This window comes from Sesamum indicum, linkage group LG11, assembly GCF_000512975.1.
Source record: "Sesamum indicum cultivar Zhongzhi No. 13 linkage group LG11, S_indicum_v1.0, whole genome shotgun sequence".
NCBI lineage: Eukaryota > Viridiplantae > Streptophyta > Magnoliopsida > Lamiales > Pedaliaceae > Sesamum > Sesamum indicum.
In genome coordinates this window covers 6,143,066-6,153,504 of record NC_026155.1, presented here as the reverse complement: position 1 = coordinate 6,153,504, position 10,439 = coordinate 6,143,066, and positions in this window count along the sequence as shown.

Here is a 10,439-nt window from a genome sequence, read left to right as displayed (position 1 = left end):
GAATGAAGGAAAAGTTAGACAGACCGCAATATCACCTTATGTTTTAGATGGGGTAAATGATTTTCGGCACCATATGGCTCTCTCCAAAGCAGATGTCTGAATGGAATGCTATGTAGATCAGACAATGACTATATTTATCTAGTTATTCAAATACAGCGTCATAGGATGTCTCAAGGAATAATACTATGCTTCTCAGTGGGTATGTTCTGTTGGGAGATGCTGCTTAAGTTAAAATCTGGTGCCAAATATTCTACTATTGAGAACTGCTCTGGAGATTCTGCGGGCAATGCAACGGGTAGACAAATTTCTTCATCAATTTAAGCATGTTTCGCATATTCGCGTTTTTCCTATTGAATTCTAGCAAGTATATGGAAGGGTACAGATCGGGCCGAGTTTTCTACAACACACTCCACGCCTTGAGCTTGAAATCAGCAGAGTCGAGCTTTGCCTTTAGGAACTGCACGATAATTCCTTCTATATATATATTTGTTGTACATTGCATGTATATGTGAAATCAGTAGGCTGTATATAAAACACATGCCAAACTGAAAACCAGAGATATCCTGAATACTGTTTGCAATGTTTTGTGACTACATAAAACCAGTCTGTTCTTGCTTTTCTATTTGTATATAAAGAAAGCAAGCAGTTGCCTCAGCATTACAGCAGGTTTGGTTTTTCTGTTGTGTGTCTCTCTACCCAACCAAACAATCCATATCCCACTCATGTTCTTGTGTTGGTTTTAGATAAAAAACTATGGTGGCAAGGCAACTATTTAGGTGTGGTCGGTTGTCGCTTAGTTTGCATTGGGGCCCCCTACCCTCATGGAATACAGGTGAGTACATACATATATTCCTATTCCACTTGCACAAACCTCCCACTTTCATGCACTTTTTATTGAATTATAATAATAAGAATAATACCAACGAGTTGTTGGCCCAATAGTAAGTGAATTGGATGTAAGACGAATTTCTGTTAATAAGCAAGAATTTGAAATTTTAAAGTTATACTTGTATGGATAAGTTTAAATTTTTAGCTCCCATCTTGAAAAAATTGAAGGGTTGCGTTCGAAATTTTAAAATCACACTTATTAAAAAAAGGTTTAATTTTTTGACTCTCATTTTGAATACGGAGACGGATTCTTGTCAATAAGCAAGGGTTCGAAATTTTAAATGTCACACTTATTGAAAAAAAAAATATTTTTTTGGCTCCTATCTTGAATAAGATGACGATTCTTATGAATAAGATAAAATTCGAAATTTTTTATATATTCTTAGGAAGGAAGTGGTTGATTTGGTAGGACCCACAGACAGACCAATTCTGATTGGACCGAACCCCATTTCTTTTTCTTTCCTTTATATATATATACATATTTATTTAAATCACTCCTCACTCTTCTCCACTAAACATTCTTAAATTTTGTTAAAATAATCAATAGTCAGAGGACTGATTGATCGTCTAAATTAATAAAGATGTCGTTTTGGAGGAAAAGAATGGGTATATTGAATTTAATTTTGATGAAAACGCTTCCGAATACACGGAGTTATATTAAGGCAACATTTAAAAAAAAAAAATTGTAATCAATCACGGAAAATTGTAATTTTAGTCATGTAACTTAAGAGAATGACATATTTAGTACTATACGAATTAATTTTTACAATTTAATCCTGTAATATTGTAATTTTGATAATTTTAGTCCTTTTTCGGCCAACTTGCAGAAAATTGTAATTTTAGTCCTGCAAATAAATTTATGTGGGACTAAAATGCCAATGCCCCCTATGTTGCGAAAATAAAATTACAATTTAATTGAGATATGTGCAAATTACATGTAATTATTCGATCAAATTAGCCAAAAAATGATGAAAATTGCTAAATTATTAAAATTACAGGACTAAATTGCAAATGTCAATTCGTACAGAATAAAAAAATGCCATCCCCCATAAGTTACAAAACTAAAATTGCATTTTTCTTAGTCACATAATAAGTCCAACAATATTTATTATGCGATTAATCGCTTATTTAAATTGTACATTAATCACAAAATAAATATAATTCAAATCAAAACCATACTTATATAAATATTGAGTCCAATTCTTTTTCATATTCAATCTTATATTGTTGAGATGTATATATACACATAAATTCACAACATCTTGAGAACAGGTGAAATGAAATTTGCTACTGGGGAGTTATTTGGATAATTTTAGTCCCAATTAATTGTTTTTGTTAAAAAAAAAAAAAGCTAGGTTGCTTAGAGATCATGTAAGTGTTCATTAAACAAGAATAAATTATGAAAAAAGCAATAAGGGGGGTGTCTGCAAAAATTAAATTTAAGTACTTTTAACTTTTGTTAAAAATAAGAATAAATTACAAGTATCTCCTCTTATATTTGATATAATTATAAATATTCCTTCGTTATTTAAAAATTATAAATACCCCTCAAATAAAAAATAGTTATATAGCTTCTCGACAGTAAAATGGACATTACTACTTTACCTTTACTGATTTTTTTTAAAAATTAGAAAAATATTTGAAATAATATAAAAAATTCGATGGTGGGTAAAAATTCTTTTATAGGGTATATTAGTATATAAAAATATTTTAAAAATTATAAAATATATATATAATTATAATTTATAATTCAATAGGACATTTTGATTTAGTTTGAAGGCTAACTGAATGGGCTCGTTGTTAGATGTACGTTAAGATTAGGAGGTATTTCTAATTTTTCAAATAACGAGGAGATACTTGTAATTATGTCAAACTTCAGAAGGGGTGATTGTAATTTACCCTAAAAATAAATTGAATGAACGTAGTTGATTTATAGTTTATAGCTTGAAATTGCTTAAATTGAGTTCATTTAAATTAAAAAGTTATAAAAATTATCCCCACCAACTCGTAGTTTATAAACTTGGACTAACAAACGGATTGATTTATTATTTTAAATCATATGTCATCTTCTATTCCATATAACATATACATATCATATATATAAAATCTTTTTCTAAGTTAAATACATGATATCATCTTTATACATATAGCGTGTACGTATTATACGAATCTATACTAATATAGAAAGTAAAATATACTTTTTACTCATAAACGACGGTTTATAATATCACTGCACCAATATTTTTGTTGTGCATGATACTACCTTTAAATTAATTTTATTTTCTTTTTTGTTAAATATAATATATTGGATTATATATTTTATTTTTATTTATAATATATTTTAAAATATAATAAATTATTTATATAAAATAAAAAATACAACATAATTTAAAATTAAAAAAAATTCAATATAAACAAAACTAGACGTTGCTTCTTTCCCGTTACTATGTTCTTTTTCTTCTTGTTCTTGTTTTCTTCCACTTGTTATTTCCAGTATGTGTTTTGTGTGTAAACAAGACCTAATCAAACAATGACACGTATATAATAATAATAATAATAATAATAATAATAATAATAATAATAATAATAATCTTGATATATATACATATATATATATATATTTCCATGATCATCATTAGTTAAAATATTTGGTGAAGACGGCGGACAAAAGCAACTTCCGGCCCCCACCAATCATATATGTCTGCATTTTGCCACATAAATTCAACAACGAACATAAATACTATGATTCATATAAAATTCAAGAAATGATGAGAGTTTCTTGCTGGACTGCCTAATTTAATATTACATTCTAGTTCTAAATCAAGAGTTTAAATTATTAAAAAAGATATTATTAGTTGACTAAGCTTGGATTCGAACCCCATCAATATATAAAATATTATTTTATTTTAATAATATATATTGATTAGATATATTTATCTGATATTGATGATTAATATATAATTAGTATTGTTGTTGGTAGTTGTCGGATATTGATATTTGATATTGATTATTGTAATTGGCTTAATAAAAAGATGAATAGTTGTTCATTGCTTTCACTTAAAAAAAAAATTCTTGATCATTTAATATCAACATCTTAACATGTTATTACATACAAAAGCTGCACGCAGAACATTTCTTTTTATGAATAGGTGGCAATAAAATTCGAGCTCGAAACATCTTATTCGACCTGACTCGGTTGGAACCATATTAAACGATCATCTCATAATCTAAAAGTTTAAACTGTTAGAGTTTAACAACGGCCCTAATAAGCAATTGATCTATTGTAATTCGCTCGAGATTATTGTTAGTAGAAAATCGATCTTGAACAATGACGGATCCAAGATAATTTTCCGACCACGTGGATCTTGTAATACATTCTTTTCATATTATTTTTTTTACACATTTAAAATCTAACTAAATTCAATTCCTTGACATTGCTTGCCCTTCAATTATTCTAAGAGAATCATAGTGAAGTATGTGTGTATATATATATATATATATATATATATATAGGGAAGGGATAAATGATGGAAAGATTGATGATTTTGAGTATCTTTGCTTGTGAGTTTTATTTATGGCTGAATTGTAGTTGTTGAGTTGGTATAACCACTTACACATTATTTCTTTTATTTTGTGACAACAAAACATCAGTAGGCAAGTTGTTGTGCTTGCAATTAAATACAGAGAGCATACTGTATTTATATATGTATATATATATATATATATATATTTCATTTTATCGGTATTGTCTTAACCTAGTAGTTAAAATTAGTATTGCATGAACAAGTTTGAAATTATGGGTTCGAGTCCACTGGATGTGTGGGTATTCGTTTCACTTTATATAAGTTTTTGTCCCATTTTATGTGAGTTATTGTAAGTTGTTTGTACTTAGTTACTTGTTGAATCGATACAATTTGTCTACAGATTCTAGTCATATTGATGTGTTATTCAAATATAATATATATATATATATATATATACATTTATATTATACGTATACTATAGATATAGCTGTAAATGATTTGAGTTGAGTCTAACACATCATTGCTCAAACTCGTTATAAACTTTTACTGAGCTTCAAACATTGCTTTTGAATTTTGTTTGACTATTGATCTAATCGAATTCAAACGAGTTTTAATTGAATGGAACACGAGTCGAGATTAGTAATTTGATATTTTTAGGTACATTTTATTAATTTCACACTAATTGAATCGAACTCTAGTGGAGCTCGAATTTTTTTTACCGAACAAAACATTTTGTTCAAGTTTGATTTGTTAAATTTAACAAATCGAGTCCAAACGAAGTTTTTTTTATTGATCGATCTCAGTCGAGTATCGAATAGTTTAATATATATTTCCGACCCTAATTTACTGCCGTATATATTTGGTCCGATTAATTTAAGTTTATTAATTGTGTTATTTGCTCTTCTGAATACATTAAATATGATTTTATTTCATGAATCCGATTTTTTTTCCTTTATAAAAGTTTCTTTAAGTAATAATATATATACATTAAAAAAGAAATTATTTTGTGTACTATCTATAATAATAAAAAATTTAAAAATTATGATAAATAAATATTACCTATCATGGTTACACACAAAGCTACTATGAAAATTTAAATTTTGACCAAATTTAATTGATGTTACGGTCAAAACATCTGTCATGATTTTTAGCTATTGCCAATATTTTGGACCTTTCAGCATCAACTGCAAAAATAATGGCTAATACCCATTCCGTCATGCCAATGAGGCCTTGCTCAGTGGACGAAATTGAGGTCATGGGTTTGAATCCCACTATTGCGTGCAATGTTTTTCTACTGCATAATAGGTATTGTCTACTGTAATAGTATGTATTATTTAGATTTTATTTATTTAATATTGTTAATCAGAGTATATAATTGTTGTTCTTGTTTTTGTTAGGTATTGATATTTACATGAATGATTGTAATTGAGTTATTTCAATTAATAGTAATTCATCGCTTCAAATTAAAAAAAAAAAAAAAAAAACCCATTGCGTCTTGCGACTAATTAGTATTCACCATAATTTTTTATTCTTTTTATTATGATAAATAACCACTGCAAAAAATCATATGTTTTATAGTAATTATATTACTAATCTTCACCACAGTTAAAAGTTATAAGAATTACTTTTTCTGTAATTCTATCTGAATCACATGCTAAGGTGAAAGTAATTCAAAACCTTATTATTTGCTTGAGTAATTTTATATTATTTCTGTTTGTGAAAAGTATTATTTTAGTCCGTTAAATATGGCTAATTTTAATTTTAGTCTGATAACTATGTTTATTTTTGTTTAGGTCCAATAACTTACGAAATTGCTTACTTGTAGTCCTCTGGCAGATTTTCGGACAATTTTACCCCTATGAGTGCATATGAACTAAAACTGTCTTTCAAAAGTTGCATAGGAGTAAAATTATCCGAAAATCTGCCAGAGGACTAAAAGTAAGCAATTTCGTAAGTTATTGGACCTAAACAAATATGGGCGTAGTTATCGGAGTAAAATTAAAATTAGGCATAATTAACGGACTAAAATGATACTTTTCCCTTTCTGTTTTGTTTCAACTGTTTTTGTAGTAAAAAGTACACTCTTTTTTCAAAAGTAAAATTTTATAAATACACACTACAAAAATGACTTGATAACAATGAAAAAGTATTAGCGCCGAGCTAATTAGCAAGTAAAATTTTCGTTACTAATATACATTATTTAATACAAGATTTTACTTGCTAATTAATGAATTTAGCAAAAAAATTAACTTGCTGAAGAATTCAACAACGAATTATTTAAAATTTATATTAAATTAACAATGTAGATTATCAATGAAAATTTTACTTATTAATTAATTCGGTGCTGATTTTAACATTAAATTTTATCGTAGCTATTGAGTCCGTTTCTTGTAATGAAACTCATTAGGTAAGTTGCATTGAGACCCCCTTAGGAAATATATTTACAATTTTATAAAAGACGAAACCTATTTATGTAATTAGATATAATTTCAATGCACATGGATATGATTTATCCTAAAATTATACAAAATCTGATTGTATGTATATAAGTAATTGAGTAAATTACATTTTTTATCCCATAAGTGGATCTCTTTTTAATTTTGGTCCCGTACTCTGGTTAATTTTGGCTCCAATTTCCTTAAATAGTAGGAAGAAGGTGTAATAGTTTTTCCCACCAAGTTGCTTTATTTTCCCTCTACACTTACCAGCCACTGATGGAAATAGCAGCTGCCATTAGGAAATTGACGAAAAATCCTCTTGTGTCCTCAAATTGAAAAAGAAAAGTACATATGGGACTCAATGTGCGAATTAATCAGAGTAAGAGACCAAAATTAAAAAAAAATTTACTTATGGGACCAAAAATATAATTTAGCCTAAGTAATTCATAAAAACAAAGAAATTAAACATCAATATCATGGCAACTCAATCCAAATTAGCATGACAACTGTCCTTGAGTAAATTATAAATAAATTACCTAATTATTAATACATTATTTTTTTAATAAAAATAAAAAAAGAAATTATTCCTCTTGTCAGCAGCAAGCCAGAATCAGCATTTTAATTAGGTCAAACCTAGAAAAGGGATTTCCCCAAATTAAATGTAATAAAAATTGTGGCAAGTTGCATGCAGTGGTAGTGTAGGCACATGGACAGATGGTTTTGCTCATAATTAATTAATTAATTAATTATGATCACAACCCTATAATTAATTAATTGTTCTTCAATAAGTCAGCATGATTAAATTTTTAACATACACAAATTAATTAATTAAACCATAATCACACTAGTAATTAATCATCAATTTGAATAAATAATATTGGCCAAAACTTATTATTCAATATAAGGTGGGGGAGTTTTCAAATATTTACTCAATAATATATAATTAAGGTTGAGATTCAAATAATATATTTATTCTCTATGGGATAGCCAAGTGGTGTCGAGCTCAGAATTTTCTACTGAATATCTTAAATTTGAATTCTGAATGGTTGCATGAGTAGTAATCATGATAAAAAAATATATATATTTTTTTTCACATTATAAATTACAGAAATTTAAAAATTATAAAAAATCAATGATATCTAATCATAGTCAAATAAAATTAATACGAAAACTTAAGTTATGATCACGATTAATTAATATTATCTATAGTTTTACCTAGGTAAAGATACAATTTAGTTTTCTAACTTATGGCAGGTGAAATTTTTTATCCTGCACGAATTAATTTTCTTGTTTTGGTCTTGTAATTTTAAAAGTTTGGTAATTTTTAATCATTTTTGATCAATTTGATCGAAAATTGCATCTAACTTACACATGATCAAATTAAATTGTGATTTTACACAACAAGAAAATGACCTAATAACTATAGAAAAATTTGATGCTAAAATCAGTGCTAAACTAATTAATAAGATTTTTGTTGCTAATCTATATATTTAATATATATTTTATATAATTTGTTGCTAAACTCGTAGCAAGAAAATTTTTGTAGCTAAATTCATTACCAAGTAAATTTCTTGTATTTAAATAATATAGATTAATTAGCAGCAAAAATTTTACTTTCTAATTAGCTCAATGCTAATTATTTTATTTGCTATTAAGTCATTTTCTTGTAGTGTTCAGTCCTATAACTTAGAAGGAATTGACATTTTTCGTCCTGTATGAATCAATTTATAGGACTAAAATCGTAATTTAATTGGAAAAAAAAATCACATTTTGAGTCCCATAAATTAGGCTCTTTTTTAATTTAGTCCCATTTACTACGATTTTCTTATATTACATTTCATAAGTTAGAAATTTTTTATTTTTAGTCCTCAGATGACTTTTATGTTCAATAAGAATTTCCCGTTACTTATTAGATGTGTTTGAACTAACGGCCCAGTGACTTTTTCATTAATTATTGAATGAAAAAATTCTATGGGAACTAAAAATGATAACATTTTAAATTTATGGGATGCAATTTAATAAAATCATAATAAATGGGACTAAATTGTAAAAGACCCTAATCTATATATATACATATATATATGGGACAAAAAATGCGATTTTTTCTTAATTAGGTCATGTACAAATTACATTCAATTTTCTGATCAAATTGGTTGGAAAATAACTGAAATCGCCAAAATTTTAAAATTACAAAATTAAATTGCAAAAATCAATTTGTACAAGACCAAAAATATCAATCCTCTAAATTATATGATTAAAATTATATTTTTTCCTTTTATCTGTCGCCAAACTATTTATTATAATTTTTAGATATAACTAATATTTTAATTTTTCTTATAAAAACAACTTCTAATAATCATTACACAATTTTAATTAATTAACATTGTTGGTGATTTTTTTTTATTTTTAATTATGATAATCATCCATTACCATATATTCAGAAAAAAAATAAAACAAAATACCAATTTGAAAAATCATATTGTGGGGTGGGGGGAATTATTAGGTGGAATTTCTTAGGATTGGGTTTCCAAATTTTCAACGATCGATCGATTGATGTTTAAAGTTTAAACTCATAATCACAAATTATTGCTTTCTGGTCCTTCTCCTTTTGTCCAATCTGAGAACCACATTCTTTAGACCTAACCATAGAGCTCATATATTATTTTATTTATTTATTGTAATTATTAATTAATGATCAATATTAATTCATGTTTGATTGATATAAATATACAAAAAAATTTAATTTATTTTTTGAAAGGTTATGGATTAATGATGTAATGAATCGTACTAAAATCAAATTAACATAAAATAATTAAAAATTATGTAGTATCTTGAATAGAACATCCTTAATCAACACCAAACAACGCCAAGGAGAGGAGCCATCCAATGATAAAAACGCGTATATTTTTCTTAGTTTGTACGTTATATATATATATATAGGTCCACGCGGCGCTCTTTTTTGTTAGGTTTGTTATTCTTTAGTTTCCATCTTTATGTGCGAAACTTTTTAGGACAGAATAATTTGATCCAAATTTATTTTTCGTATCAAATTCAATTAATTATATAATAAATATAATTATATTTAACTTTGTTTGATTATTCTCATTAAAGAATCAACAATCCATAACAAGTATATATATATATATATAAATAAATTTATTTTTGATTAGTTTCAACCAAATCCAAATTAATTAAAATTTTCCGACCAAAGAAAGTAGGTAAATTATAATTACAATTAATTATTACTAGGAAATATGGTACACTCAATTTATATGGAAAATAGGGACGAAAATTAATAAAATCCTAAGTGAAAAATAATGGAAAGGTAGAATAAAAAAATGAGATATTCTAAGAACTCCACATTTGCTGTACCAAATTAGGGTTAGTAAATTTTTAGGGATTGGTGAGGTAAATTTTAAAAAGGTTAAAGATACTTTTGGAATTCCATATTTTTGATACACCAAATTAGTTATTTTTGGGGGGCTTATGATTAATTTAATAGTATAAATGATAACTTTATCTTTTCATAATTTTCATAAATGCCCCCACCTAAATGAACTTTTCCTTATGTCCACATATTTAGACACTC